Source organism: Nipponia nippon, unplaced genomic scaffold (genome assembly GCF_047370975.1).
Source record: "Nipponia nippon isolate SJK-2023a ecotype South Korea unplaced genomic scaffold, ASM4737097v1 scaffold_1, whole genome shotgun sequence".
NCBI classification, from domain to species: Eukaryota; Metazoa; Chordata; class Aves; order Pelecaniformes; family Threskiornithidae; genus Nipponia; species Nipponia nippon.
The window spans coordinates 31,717,729-31,733,246 of NW_028262290.1; the positions used below are offsets into that span (position 1 = coordinate 31,717,729).

General features: G+C 42.1%; 1 protein-coding gene across 7 annotated transcripts in view; it reads left to right on the top strand.

Moving 5' to 3' along the window:
- PAG1 (phosphoprotein membrane anchor with glycosphingolipid microdomains 1) overlaps positions 1–15,518 on the top strand; it is a 115,524-nt gene that overhangs the window by 60,174 nt on the left and 39,832 nt on the right. For 4 of the 7 annotated variants that reach the window (XM_087750910.1, XM_087750955.1, XM_087750903.1 and 1 more), the window contains one exon: positions 7,316–7,380. The gene's annotated coding sequence lies outside the window, so the exon portion shown is untranslated. Of the gene's footprint in view, positions 1–4,331; positions 4,866–7,315; positions 7,381–15,518 lie in introns of those variants that run through there. The other 3 variants (XM_087750918.1, XM_087750925.1, XM_087750933.1) reach the window with 3 other exon arrangements.

The window sequence follows — 15,518 nt, forward strand, 5'->3', positions numbered from 1 at the left end:
AACAAAAACTTAGTCATGTGATTTCTTTCCTCATTTTTCATAAAAATGAGCAAGCTGCAGGGAAGAATAAAAGGCAAGCTGAAGTCAAAGGAAGCCCATTTGTAGCCATCCATGTCCTAATGAGTAGCATTAGGAAACCATATGTAAGTATTTAGTCTTGACTGTAGCAGATTGAATACATTTGGTCTTGTCTGGACTAAGCAAGCCCAAATCTATCAAGTATTTGGGTGAAAAAACAGTTGGAAATTCTGGTTACTACAAATGGAAACAAAAAAGCCATGCTCAAATGCTTGATAAATGCTGGAAGCAGATGAGGTGAAAGTTTTGGTTCCATTATCAGTGCTAATCCGACAGGTGGAAAGAGAAGAAAGAAATTTGCAAATGACATTAGGTGTTCTTATAAAAATGCTTTGCTGAATGTATAGTAGTTCATAATTACTATAATGCTGTAAACCAACTTCCATAAAAAAAAGATTTAAGAAAATTATTTGCATTCTTGTAAAATAGAATATTAAACTTAGATTGTATTGCTACACTTTAAACCTTTATAAGGCTTTGACTCGTCTGCTCTAAGAAGGGGATTTAGACACATGATAGGTATGCCAAATTAAAATCCACATGGCCATAAGTCTTCTGTAACTTGCATATATTCTGTCTTCACCTGAGCTAGCCAAGAGCTTTTAGCAGAGAACAGACTGTAAACCCAAGTCATCTTCATCCGAGTAAAACACTTCAGTAAGATAGATAGCTCAAAATGAAATACAGCCCTCTTCAGCAGTGGATGCAGCCTGGCATGCGCGTCTTCAGCATGCATAGGAGATATGTAAGTACTTCCCAGGACTGACAAGCTCCCAGCCAGAGCGAAAGGTGATGCTTGACTAAGTGTAATTACGTGTTTAGTCCCTGGATCTCCCGTGGATAGAGAGAACGTGGTGCCATCCAGCATTGGGCTCAGGCAGGTGGAAGGGCCTGATGAGGTGCATGTACCGATGCCATGCAGTGCTACAGATAAAGCTGTCAGTGGAAGTAACTCTTAAAAAGTTAATGCAGGAAGAAATAGCAGCAACAAGTTCGACTAGAAAAACTGTAACTAAAGGAAGTCTAGAATGAACGGTGTTAGCAAATTGGTTTTCATCAACAGCTAATGCAAATTTAACTAAGATCTCTAGGGCTGAGGCTTCATTATCACCTGATGCAGGCTGAACACGTCTGTCTTGGACTAGTTGAAGATTTGATGTAACACCTATTTAGAGAAATAATTTACAAGTGTAACTCTTATCTGTATGGACAGAGATGTTGATAATTTGCTTAAAGATGTTTGCTTTATATTTGTAAAGATTGAATTTGATATCAGGGTATTAGAGTGGCAGTGACTAAGTCTTGGCATTCTTCACTGGAGAAGGAAACTCTTGGTCTTGTGTTTTCTGAAAACTGAATGTTGTATCCCTCTGTCTCTTAGTTGTAGATGTAAAGTAGGAGTGTGAACATGTGTGTGTGGTAAAAGCCTGTGAGCAAACCAGATTTTTCAGAGCAGCAGCATACTAAGAAATCTAATAATCCTTCTGCAACTCCAAAGACACCTACTGCGCCTTACAGTCCCTGCCAGAGTGTGCACTGTGCTCCTTCCTCTTGCATGTTTTTACGGAAAAGATCTTTCCTCTGAAATTTTCATTCTGTGGTTCCTTAATCCATCCCTCCACTGAATGACAAAACTCTTTTGCCATCTAAACTGCTCTGAGCAATATCTTTGTGGTTTTATACTCTTTGAGAGCTAAGGATGTGTGAGATAGAGGTGAGGGACATCTCAGATGGATCGTGTGCATCCAGAGATACTGGAAGTTAATGGAATTACTGTGAGGTTACACCAGTGAAAATGAGCTCATCTTCTGTACTTTTAAAATAATTGTGAGAGTAGTCTGAAAGTATTCATTTTTCATGTGACACTAAAAAATAATGGCTGGATCTTTACATGCCATAGATGTGGGAGAAAAAGACAATAAGGTCTTTAAAAAATCATGATCAAAGATCCAGAGAGAGAAGGATCTCCAAGGAAAAAATCAATAAACTATGTCATATAAACCACATATATGTAAATGATAAATCTCTATACATCTGCTGACCAATGTAAATACTATGAATTTCGATTTTCACATTTGAGTTTGTGTACACTAAGTAAAACATGAGCCCTTAAGTAAAATTTAGAGATGAAAATTGTTAGAGATGAAGTGGGATGCTACAGGCAGGCTGTAGCACTCTCCTCGGCTCCACACCCAAGATTTCCAAGAGAAGTAACCATCATTAATGTTCTCGACTGCCTCCAAGCCAAAGTATACCACGTGTTAGGCATTTTGCATTAGGCAGCCTATTGATGCTATGTTGCGGTTCCCAAACGTTGCACAGTAAAGGAAGAAAATGGTACGAGAAGAGTAATGCCAAGGACCACTGATTCACGTGGACTAGAAACTTAGGAGAAGCAGAAAAGGGAGGAGGAATAAAGCTGGCCTGTAGGACATTGCTCTTGATTATACTTCACCTGTTTTAGTTGAAGTAATTCTGCTTGCCTCTAGCAACAAGCATTTCCTAATATATGTTACCATTAGATGTTGCATCCTTTACTAGTTATTGAATGGCGTGTGTAGGCTGGCCTCCATGCCGTTCTCATTTAGGGCATCCTTTTGACTCTAAATAAACTGCCCCAGCACTTTTTTTTTTAAAGGGTAGAAGTGTATGGATTTTTGAGATTACTTATGTAATTCTGCAGAGCAAGAAGACATCACATTTGAGATCCATCAGCTGTGACACTGACCCTGGAAGCTACTCTGAAATATGTCTTAGATATTTACGATGTTCTGTCAAAGAACATCTGAGTTTGTTTACTGCCACGGAGTCATGGGTCTCTGCTGATATAAAGCAATCCTGATCCTGCTTAAGTCCATTTGGCAAGAGGCTTAAGACAAATAACTTGATCTTATTAATAGATAAAAGGAAAAAGCTTCCTTAAGAACTGTTGTTAAAGAATAAAATTAGAAGAGGTGGTTGCTCGTTTGCAGCTCTCCTTTCTCAGCTTAATTTTGAGTATGAGATGCATAGTCTTACTGGGCTGTTACTGTCCACTGGCACTGCCGCTCATTTCTCCTGAAAATGATGTTGGGAGTTTGGCCTCAGTGAAATGCTTTGAAACAAGTTATTTTCAAAAAATGTTTATAAATTCCCGCTAGAAATCTCCCTCTTATTTTGCTGTCTCATGTTACAAACTCATGTGCGTTAATTTGGAAGTGGCATATCTGTGAGTGTTCCTTACTCAAGACAACCCTTGCCATTTCCCCCAACATTTAACAGCAAAAACGAGCTGTGATGGCTCCCTGGCCCCACTGATGATCCTCAAGCCTGACCTGGTAGGACCTACTAAAAGGATGAGATAGGGCCCCTGGGGGATTGCCAGCAAGTCACCAATTAATACTAATTGCATGGGAAATTATTGTAGCGCTGCAATGGTTCATCAGGGACCTGGAATGAGTTCATAGCTGTGCTGCACCCTAGGGTGTATGTCCCTTGGTGTTCACTTCTAGAAGAAAACGCATTGTTGCTTGCTGCTCTGTTCAGTTGCAGTGTTTTAAGATCTGAACTATAATTAGTGTGGAGGAATCTGAGACAGCTACCATCTATCGTGCAGCTTGGCTTGGGAATATTTGAGTTAAACTGTAAAATTCCAATTCAGCAGGGATCATCACCAACTCCTCTGGAGCCGGGCCAGATTGCTTCTTGTTTTCTGATAGGAAAGAAAACAAAGCTGAAGTTACGTGAAATGTGTGCAACATGCACACGATAGTCCTTTCAAAACAAGAAAAATAGAGACGCCTGATTTTAAAAGGGCTTTCTGCTTTGCCTCTCCCATTTACAAGGGGAGCTTTGCAGAAAACTGGGATTTAAGATGCTGCCGTCTTCCCCTCTTCCTCGTGACAGCTGTGAACATCTGCTGAGGATGTCATTCATTGTCTCAGCCTACAGTTGCTCGTTAAGATCGTGAAGCATCGTGCCTCCTTGAAAATTAAACTGGGAACGCTGTGGGGAGGGAGCGACCAGCCAGCATGCTCAGAGGCTCTCCGGAGTGTGGTTTCTGAGCGGTGTGAGAGCAGCCACCGCATCGGTGCTCCGTCCCGGGGATAATGCCTTGGGAGGGAGGGGAGGTTTCCCAGCCAGTTTGGGAGGGCGGGCGGCTGCAGGTGGGGTGTGTAAGGCATGCTGCTGTGTCATCGCGCTGCGATTTCGCCTCTCCGTCCTGCTCTCGAAAAGGCAGACAAGGCTTCAAGTCATAAATTGCATTTCATTTAACTCCTCCCTATTTCGGCTGCTTGTTCACGCAGCCACCCACGGATCTGAAACAAAAATGTGCGAAGCAAGGCAGGGAGCACTCTCACCAGTGCAGATTTCATCTCCCCTCTAGGCGCTGGGGTGCCCGTCCTGCGCCGACGCTGTCTTACTCCTCCTGAACATAACAAAGCTTTTGGTAATCACAAATACATAAGCATTTTTCTCCCATCCGTTCTCATCAGCCTGCACTCCAAGAAGAAGAGAAAAAAAAAAAGTCCGGGGCTGTACATGAGCGTGTCTTTGTGCCACTGTTCCTTCGGCGGGCTGACAGAGGCGGCATTGTTCGCAGGCTGTGGCCAGCTTGGCAGCCAGAGAAGGTAGGGATCTGCGCCGCGCATACGGAATCGGCGAGCGGCCGAGGACAGGGGTCGAGAAACTCCTAGAGCTGCTTTAACGACAAGAGGGAGTTTCATAGCACCTCGCTAATAGCTTCTCCTGGTGTCTTCTGCACAATGCAAACGGGGTCTGGCACGAGGAGTCCTCGTTAATTGAAGGTAAGGTTTTTAGCTTTATAGTAGCAGGGTAGCGGTTGTTGCTGTTTGGTTATTAATTAAAATATGGGTGATACAACCGGAGGAGAAGTTGTGAAGTCCGCCGTACTCCTTAGGAGAATAAAGCTTCATGGTGGCATCGTGCTGCAGCTGAGGGTTATTGAAGTTTGTCTGTTCCCCTTTATGTGGGCTTAGTTTGCATTACCACTAATGAGAAAATCTGTATGTGTTCCCATCAGAGGAAGAAAAGAGCATTTAGTCTCCTTCTCCAGCTTTCTTACTTTTTAAGCCAGAAGCTACTACGTATATGCAATATTAAATGGATTTTGCTAATAGAAATACATTAACATATAGCCATTAGGCAAGGTAAATACTTCTTCCTATTACCAGAGACAGTTCCTCCCCCCTGCAGGTACTCTCTGGGGTAGAAAACATCCTCTACAGTGGTAAAAAATTAATATTTGTTCCACACACCTCAGCAGAAAGAAAAATCGTTGTTGCATTTATTTTTTCAGCCTCTTTGTAATAACTAAGATTACACAGACTGTGCTAAGCAGATTTTATGTTGTTGTGCAGATATTTCTCTTGTGTTCTTACTACTTGGATGATATTTTTAGTAGTTTTTAAATTACTATTATTTTTCTAGTTTTAAAGGTATATTTTGTCTGAGCACTTCTTCAGGCCTTTTTGCTGTTCTTATTGCTGTCTGTCCCTTGTAATTGTTAAGCACATTTTTGAGAGTGTGTACTGCTATTTGGGGATGATGATGAACATGGTCTGAAAAGTGCATGCCTTGGAGCTGCGGCTGTTGTTCGTTTTGTGTGCCCAGGCTGACATGCTTTTGGGGTGAATGGGCTCAGCTGCGGTGGGGACCCCCCGACACAACTCCAGATCTGGAGCTCTTAATGTCACAAGTGGCGCCTGAAAGATATTGGGGGATTTTTTATTGATTTTTTCTCAGGAAGGGGTTAAAAAAAGGAGAATATAATTTGTGCGCTGAAGGACTTTACTGCCAGCACAGCACCGTTCGTTGCGTGTAATTTGGGAGAACACAGCTTGTACCTCCTGTTTGCCCAGTGGCACCTAGCAGCCCCAGAGGACACATGCTGCTTTTGTGCTCCTGTTCGGTTTAAATCTTTAGAGAGCAACTGTTTCAAAGAATAAACACATTGCCTTGTAGGAGAAACTCTGGAGAACATCCTGCTAGTGACTGTGGCAGCCGCTGCCCATCACGCTGGACGTCCCTCTGCCAAAACCGGCGGGGCTTTGCTAGCCGGCCAGCCAAAGGCCGGGAGCTGCAAGCTGTGTAACCGCGAGGTGATGGGCACAGCGGGCCAGCGAGCGAGGGTGGCCAGAGGAGATAACGGTTATCCATGGGAAACCGTGAGGCTGCTAACTGCTCGCTCAAAACGCGGTATCTGGGTTTATCCTGGCCCTCGGCCTGGGGTTTACGGCATCCCCTTCGCGCAGGCATGTCAGCCCTGCTAATCCGTATGCAGCCCCCCAGGGCACCGGGCGGGCAGCTAATGAGCCTGTTTGCTCCCTCCGCAGAGGCTTTCCCCATGTGCCCCTCCGTGCTGAGGGAGAGGGCTCCTTGGCCGGGCAGCAGGGCTGGGGGGATGATGCTGGACCCTGCATCCCGCCGTTTGGACATCAGCATTTTAGCCGTGCCCTTCTCATCAGGGAGATGTGTTCCAGACAACACCTGCTAGTAAGGAAGGACACTTTACAGTAATAATAAACATATTTAGACCTGTTTATTTTTTTTTTATCTATCAAATGAGAGATATTTATGGTCATTACTTCCAAGAGAGAGAGAAGTGAGACCCTAGATTAGATTCTGGGCATCTGAGTGATTTTCTTGCGCTTGTCAGGTACCAGCAAGTGGGGAAATCCCAAATCAGAGCTTGTATACGCAAGCAAAAAAATGGAACCAGAATAATTAAAGGGGTTGCAATTCATACCCGTTTTTCAGTGGGTGCTTTACTGTAGGCAGTCTTATCGGGAAATAAAAATATATGTGGATAAATGTGGTTTTGCATTAAATCAAAATTGGTCATTTATCATTGTGAATACACTGGCTTGCACTGGTGTAGAGCCTGTTACTTTTACTGCTGTGTTTTAACTAACAAACACAAAGTTTCATTCGCTGTTAGTTTAAAAAAGTGGAGCAAATACGTCTCCCGCACATAAAATGACCCTGCTTAAAGTTCGTTTGCTAAACGCTGCGTGCCTCATTTATACAGTGACTTTTATAACCCATTTCCTCTGGAGTATATGACACTAAGCAGGCAGGGTCAATTTAAAATAGATAGCTTTTGCTTACACAGTCAACTTTCATCTATTGTATATGTTTCTGTAAACAAAAAGATGCAGCAGAGTTTGTGATGGACGTAAGCCCACGCAGGGCCTTTGCGGTAACTTCTTAACTGGCACTTCATCGTTTTTTCCAGCACAGAAGCTTTTGCTTTCTCCCTGGGAGAGCCTGTATGAAGACCTGCGTGGACGGTGCTGTAAGGTAAGGAATACCCCCACTGAGAGCCGCGGTTTTTAAGTTCTTCTTCCTGATTTTGCTTTGCTACGGAGCTCCCACGTGAGAAGGTGCTTCACTCTGCATCTGATTTCTTCTCAGAAGGACTTGCATATGGTGGTCCTTCATGGTTCGGTAGTAACAAATATGTGAGCAAAATTAACTGTTTCCTGTGTAGATGATAATATGTCTTAAATGATGTTGAATGTCACTGTCGTGTGAGCTTTTATATGTGTACTCTTTCTCTCCCACGAGCCTCAAGCAGTCCCTTTGGGGAAAGGATCCTGCTGTGTGTCTGGTGTACTGCTCGGTGCAGCAGGTCCCTCTGCAGCATCACTTGCAGTATTTTATTCAGCTCTGAAGTGTTAAATTAAAACAGGAGAGTCCAGTGTGTTTTCTGATTCCCAGAAATACCACCGCTTTGTGGCCTTCCCCTGCCAGCTTTAGCGTCACCTTTCCTTCTCAACTTCGCTTCTCCCTCCTCCTGCTGGGTAGCAGCCCCCATCATCTCTGCACCCCTTCAGACATGGTGCGCTCGAGGCTTTTATCCACAGGCAGACTGATCATCAGCCAACAGCAGCATTCTTACCTCCTCTCCCAGGACCCACCTCTGTCGTGTTTTACTCTACCTCACGCACTGAGTGAACAAATAAATGGTCAATAAATGAAGAATCTATTTGAAATACGATGACTGGAAATCGTGTAGCTCTTCCAATTTGGGGGCCTAAAAGACAGGCTTTCATGCAGTGCTAGGCAGATTACACAGCCTGCATGGATATTACAAAGTCCAGCAGTGCTAGTATAGTATAGCTGTGCTGCTTGTTTCCTTAATCTGCTCTTTAAAGACACCCGGAATATTCATCTTAATCATCTGTTTCCGCTGCATAGTAGGTACAGGAGGAAATACCAGAGAGAGCCCTGTCACTGGGAAAACGCATCATTTGAATGTGCAATGTAAATATTTTAACTAAGCAAATGTAAACACTGTTTTGGCTTTAGGATGGGAAAAGGCTGTCACAGTCAAAAACGAGCTGACATAAGAGTGACCCTGTATAGATGACACACAAAATTATATTCACACATTTTGGTAATCAAAACAGAGCCCTTAATGAATTGCCTAGTGTGAAAGGAATTACAAACACAAATGTGCCTCACACAAGACAATTGGAAGTCACTGCTGTATTAACATTAGAAGGAAGGACTTTCAGGATTCATGGGGACCCGAGGTCCATGGAGGGATGATGTGAGATGAGAGAGATGAGATGATGAGCAATGTGAGATGGTAAGAGCTAGTGAGAGGCTGGAGACCTTGGAGGAGAATCTAAACTGTAAAGTATGCTCTGAGTATCCATGCCAGGACATTTAATTCAGAAGTTTCCAAGGGTTAGGAGATGGTAGAAGCAACAAAGATACTAGATACAGCAAGAAGCGCCTTACGTCATTCACAGACGTGCTGTGGGTTTTTCAGTTGTGGATTCAAAGGAAAGCAGAGTTCTTAGGGAGCTCAGAGCGGTTGCTCATTAGCTGTGACTACACTGGCTTCATAAGTGTTTGAAGACTTATGGTCAAGTGGTACTTGATAGAAACCAGACACGGGATTTAATTTTTGGTGTTGAATACGGTCCTGAAAAATAGTGCTATAGCACAGGATACAGAATCCTCCAGATAAAAGCCCACTTGACTTTATCGTGCAGTAGATGGTACGAAGTGGACACCCGAAATGGTCTTTGGGCGTTCATCAGATTGCTAAGCAGAAGAAACATCTGGAGATTATTTCATTGGCTATATGTTCTTGCCCATAGGTTGTTAATATCAGAAGAGGAAGAAACAACACAGATTGACTAGACTCCATGGATTGTGAGAAACTAGTTAGATCTTATTTCTGTAAACACAGGTCTATGTAAATGCCCAAGCAAGTAAGCTTTCATTACTGGAATAGCTGGGGGATTTTTTTAAAGTTGATTTTTGCTTGTATTACCAACAATGGGTAATATATTAACATCTGCCTCACATTTGCTATTTCTTTGTTCTAACAGCTGGAAATTTACATTTACACATAGGCCTCAGAGCTAAAAATGTCATTCCCTAGGATAACAACCCATACTGATTTTTGTCATTCTCCTTGTTAGGAAAGGAGACACAGGGAAAAGACAAATGGGAAGGGTAGCCCCCCAGATGATAAATGCTTTCAGTTGGAGCACAGATTAATCATGTATAGTGTAGCCTAAGAGTGTCATTGTCTGCCATTACTACAGCAATGTAGCTGTAGCCAAATGAGCAGATCTACTAAGAATAAAAATTATGCAAAGTAGAAGAAACCAAATACTTAAGTCATCAGTGAAGAGAAAAATACAATAGCATTTTTTTCAGTATAGGGGAAATGAAGAGCCTGTTTTGTGTGGATGAGAAGTGTTTTGCATAGGTGAGAATAACTTTGACATTATCCTTGAATAAAACTTCTGTTGCTAGAAAATCCATCATTTTATGCATTAACTTCATAGAAATATTCTCTCAAATACAGATAATCAAAATCTTCCTTATCTCCCAGACAGATGTATCAATTTTCATGGGAAAACATCAATACATTCAAAAGCAAGAACTTCATTTTTTTCCTTTAGGAGAAAGGGAACTTTTGCTAAAGTGCTATATTGTGCTTTTTTTTTTTTCCAAAAAAAGGATCTAAAATGGCTTGTTTTAGCACAGGAGAAGAGGTAGGAACAGACTACTTTGTAGTGCTGAACTCACAACATCATTTTTCTAAAAGAAAATAGCATTATTTGAAGAAGGGGTTTAGATGGCCAATGAGAGAGAGGGAATTTAAGAGGAGGAAAGAGAAGTGCAGTTGAAAAATGTTTGGAATGACAGTGTAAACTTCAGGGAGAAAGGGAATTAGATAAAAGAATCTGTGAGAGTGGGAATAATAATGTGAAGGGGAACAAACTGTGCTGGTGAGATCTTTTGGCCTAGGTTTTGAAAAGAATTCAGAATATGATCTGCAATCTCTGTCTTTGTTTGGGAGGGGGAATGGGAGATTTTCCATTTACGGTAAAGTGGAGTAATAATGTCATTGCCCCAGCTGTTAAAGTATTTTAAAATCTACTTCAAACTGATGATTTATTGCAGTGTTAAAGTATAGACTGTTGTGGTCAGAAGAAAGAGAGAAACTGGAACTGATCCCAAAAAGTGGGGTGAAAGCATAATTTATGCTTCCCTGAGAGGGGATGGGACCGCTAGTTCAGTCTGGCTCATTCTTGCTCCGTTCGGTAAGAGACTGGTTCTTAGGAAGCCTCTTTGGATATAGCTGTAAGTGAACAAATCTCAAGGTTCAAATCTGCAAGGGGAACTAGGAAGCCTCCATCAAAGCCAGGGATAACTAGGATGCATATTTTGAGTCCGAAAGGGCCATCTGAGGGTGGCTTTGCAAAGCACGTGAAGACCGTGGCATCCCAAGCATCTCTGGTGTACACTTGAGCACTGACTCGTGTGAGGCAGTGTTTCTGTGGAAGGTGGATGGGCTACACGGGAGCTCCCATGCCTACAGCTGCTTCAGAAGCTGCTTTTTCATCATGGTACAGAGTAATCTGTGATCTTTGCCTATGTAGTCCTTTCTATGTAACACAGTCTTTGAATTCATATCTACATATCACCTATTCCAGATGAACAGCAACAACTTTCAGTGTTAGGTAAATCTGTCTGTGAGATGAATTTATACTTGCGCTGTCATACACTGTCAGTAGCCTTAGACAATCCGCTATCATCAGACTTACTTGGCTTCTCAGTTCTGCTCTTGTGGCACAGCCAGTTCCATTTCAGTGTATGTCAATTAAGGAGAGTGTGGTCTAATAATATTTTACATTTACACAGCACCTCTCATCCCAGAGTACTTTATAAATCATGTATATTCAACACCACTGACCTTTCACAGTCCCTTGAGAGCAGGAGAGCAACCGTTTTACAAAAGCAATACAAACCATAGGAATTTTTTCTCTATAATACTGGGGGGAACCCATTAATTACAGAATGAGTTATATGTTCCCTAAGCTACAGCTTCAGGTTTTAAAGACTTTTATTGAAAATTTCCTCAAGATAAAGTGCATGATCCTACATTTTGTGTGCACCGTGAACAAAGAGCTAATCCATCTTTCCAAGACTGGACCCCTGGCAACATTTCACTCTTGCCTCTAAATGAACATAAAAGTATCACTACCTCTATACCTTGGCTGTCATTTTATCTGTAAATTGTCACCTCCTCCTGCAGGATCTGCCCAAAATCCTGTAGTCTGCGTTCCCCCATCAGCTGCTGAGGATCCTCCCATCTCAGTGTGAGAGGTACAGCAAAACAGATACATGAGAAAACCTGTTTAATTGCTTTTGAGGGATCGAAATGTAAGTGATCTTCTGGGGTATCAAGCTGAAGAAGTTCAGCGTGGCTATGCATTGGGCCAGCGTAGGCAGAGGAGAGATGAGCAAAGCCAAAGGAACAAGGAGGAGAAGGACAATGGCAATGAATTAATCTTCCTGGCATTCAGTGCCCCTTCCCGTAAACATTAAGAGGACGATCGGAAGCCTACTGAGATCAGTTGGCGTCTGTCCCTGCAGCATTGCTGCCGTGGGGAATGGCAGTGGTCGGTGAGGGAGCGTGTGAGGTCCTTGGTCTGCTGGAGCATCCTTCTTGTGATGTGCAGAGGCTCAGCCTGTGTGCAGGACTACCTCGGTGGGGACAGATTCCCTCTATTTACTTCAGGAAAAAACTCCAGGGGAGCTGCTTTCCTTGTTTTTAAGGAAGAAAATAGATATGCAGCCTGGTCTAGTACAGCATTTGCCAAACCAGCCATTGTGGAGGTTAATTTGGGCCTTATTTAATCTGTTGTTTTAAACAGAAGGACAGCAACATTTCTATTTTAGTTGTACAATTCAGCAAATGGATTACAAAACCACAGTTAACTCTGAATGCCATGGATGGTAACTCAGTTAATAGTAGATTAAAAGAATCTTTAGGTTTTCAGTGTATTGTTTTGCCATTTATCTCTCTTCATAGCTTGTCTGGGTTTAATGTACTTTATTCCATTTAGGAGCATTACTGAGACAAACCCCATTAAAGCAGGCATTATAGTTCTTGTTTTGATTAGCACTCAAGGCCACTAGATAATGATGCTTAAAAAAAAAAATCTCGTGTTTCTCTCATGGTCATTAGCACTCTGATCACCACCAACCTTTCTACGACAGTGTAAGTCTTTTTTTTTTTTTTTCCCTCTCTTTAAATCCCAGAGACAATTGTGAATGCCTTTAATATGGTCTGTGACATTTGAACTGTAACATTTATCTTGAAAATAACAATTCTTGCTCTTTCAGTGCTCATACTTGCAAGAAATCGCATCTTCGTATGTAAGGCTTGTGGTCAAAAACTATCATTACTAGCTAATATTTTGCAAAGCTATTTTATTGGGGCGATTTTCTTTCATTTTATTTTGTGGTGAGGCTTTGTAGACATTCAGGTATGTACCTGTTCTTCTCAAACAACACCCTGACCAGAGAAAGGCATTTGCACCACTCCTACCAAGACGGCGACCAATATAGGACCATTTCAGTCCCAGACTGATACAGGCAATTAAAATAATTTCCTCACATAATGCTTAAATCAGTGACATGTAATTCTAGGATGAAGTCTCTCAGCACCTCTTTCCAACACTCGTCTGCACTCAGAGGATGAGCAGCTGCTATTACATGCTAATGTCTTTTGAGGGTGAATGGCCATTTTAGGACATGTTATTAACTCTGTGCAAATGGATGCATTTTCTATCCTAGTGTCCAGAGTTGACCTCACATGCTGTTCCCTTTACACGTTTTAGTTTTGTTAACCAAAAAGAAAAATGAGAAAAATTATGAGTTCGACGAGTTGGGCTTGGCATCTTGAAGGATGGGGAATGTCCATCTGTAATTACACGCTCCAGCCGTAGGGACCAGACCTCTCACCTTACAGGCACGTGAAGTTGCAGGTCGCTAAGGGCAGAAGGCTAGCCAGGACAATTAACATTTCTAATAACACAGCTGACTCATTTTACCAGTATTGCTGTGTTTTACCTACTGTAGATGAACACTGGTGTACCTGAAAAGAGGCACTCGCCCCAGTCTTCACCCTTTATTCTTACAGACCCAAGTTGCCCTGTGTTTCCACTAACTTGCCAGCTCCAAGCGTAAGAGCCCAGCAGTCTCCTGAGGTCCTTTGAGCTGCTCATCAAAGCCTCAGAGCAGGCTGAACGCTTGTTTTCGTGAACATATTTCTATATAGAGAGATAAAAATTGCTGCTTTTTTTTCTCTCTTCCTCCTACAGAGGAAAAAAATGTGTGCACCAAAAAAGTGTGGCATATGGGGCTTTATTATAGACTTGCTTTGGCTTATGACCCTCCTGTCTTAGTACTGACAGCATGTTTTTGGCTGTGGCCATGATCCCCCGGTCCCTGCTCCAGCCTGTGGGGGCCGAGTGGCCAGGAGTGCCAAATTTAGAAAATGTTAGTAATTTTTGTTGGACTGTTTCTCCATTTTTTCCACCAATATAAACCTTCTGAGCACAGAAGCCCTTTCTGCCCTTTTATCATATTGCAGCCCAAGCCACCTAATCTGTACTCCTTTGATTTGGGCGTTTTTTGGTTAATTTTGCTCACTAGAGCATCCAGTTCTGCTCTATTCCTACTATTTGTTTTGTCTAGCCTTGCTCAGAGTAGATAACTAAAGCAGTAGTTAAAATACCATCATGTTAATACTCTATACCAGGGATGGAAACCTTGTCTCAGAAGTAGTTACACATGAAGCAGGCTGAAGAGCGAGCTTCGGAGTGGAATTACACTCGATATGGTATTCAACCAGTCACCACACTAACTTGATTTGGCCTGTTATTATTTTTACCTAGATAGTTGCCGCAGTTAAATTAAAAGCCATTTCCCAATTTCTAAGCAACAGAAGTGAACCAGATCTCTGGAAGATACTATCTTAATAAAATCCATTTAAAAATATGTAAATCCTCACTTGTGAATTCCTGATAAACAGAAAATAAATTCCCACAGTTCCTTATTTATTTAATTTATATGCCATTATAACTGTGAATGAGGCTTTACAAAACCACAGGGACACAATCTTTGCCCTAAAGAGATTGTAGCTGAAATTAGACACAACTATAACCAATGGCTTCACTAGACAAAGCAGGATTACACCAAATAAAAAAGATTCATATTGTGTATATTGTATACATTGTAAGCTTGTGATAATACAATTATTTGGAAAAGACCTGTTTGTCACCTCTGAATGTGGTGATTAACAACAAAGCTCTGGAATAAAGCCATCATTAGTGTTTTCTGGTTTAAACTAGAAAACTTGAGACACTAATGACTAATCATTGCTTTCCTAAGGGCAATTTAATTGAAAAGCTGGATTTAATGGAGGCAATATTCAGTGGTGTATTTGACTTTCTAGATGCTGTGGCCTCCAAGGATCTTCACTCCATTTTAGACCCTTCTTCTAAGCTAATGACATTAAGTTTGTCTTTTGTGTTTTATTACATGATGAAGGCAGAGCCTCTTGGAAGCTCTGTCAGGACTTCCATGCTTTCTTCACCCTTCACTGTGGGTACACAGTGGATAATAAGATTTCTCTGAGTTTTAAGTAAAGGAGTGTCTTACTCCATACACATAGAGCTCTTTTTCTACTATTTAGCTACAAGTACCTGTGTAATATTTTGTTTCTGGGAATAAGCCATAATTGTGCAGTATATCATTGTTTGAGTGTTCCTCAGCAGAAGAGGCTACCATCCTCATGTAAATACTGCATGTACTTGTATCAAATCCTCAGGCTTTATTTTGACATTTGAATATCTAGACCTTTTGTTTAACAGGACTTTGGATAACGAACTGAGGTTTGGCCACTATTTGCAGAGCCCTGATAAAATAGAGCTCATCTCGTCTGCTCTCCGGAAGAGAGGAGCAGGTAACGCTGGCTGTGGGAGCAACACGGGCTGGGCGAGGGGCATGGGGCTGGAAACGTCCCCACCTTCTCAGCCCCTTCAGTGGCCGAGGGTCGGGGTTTTTCTCCTCAGCAATTTGCTCAGATACGAAAGGGGGTTAGTGTAGCTGCT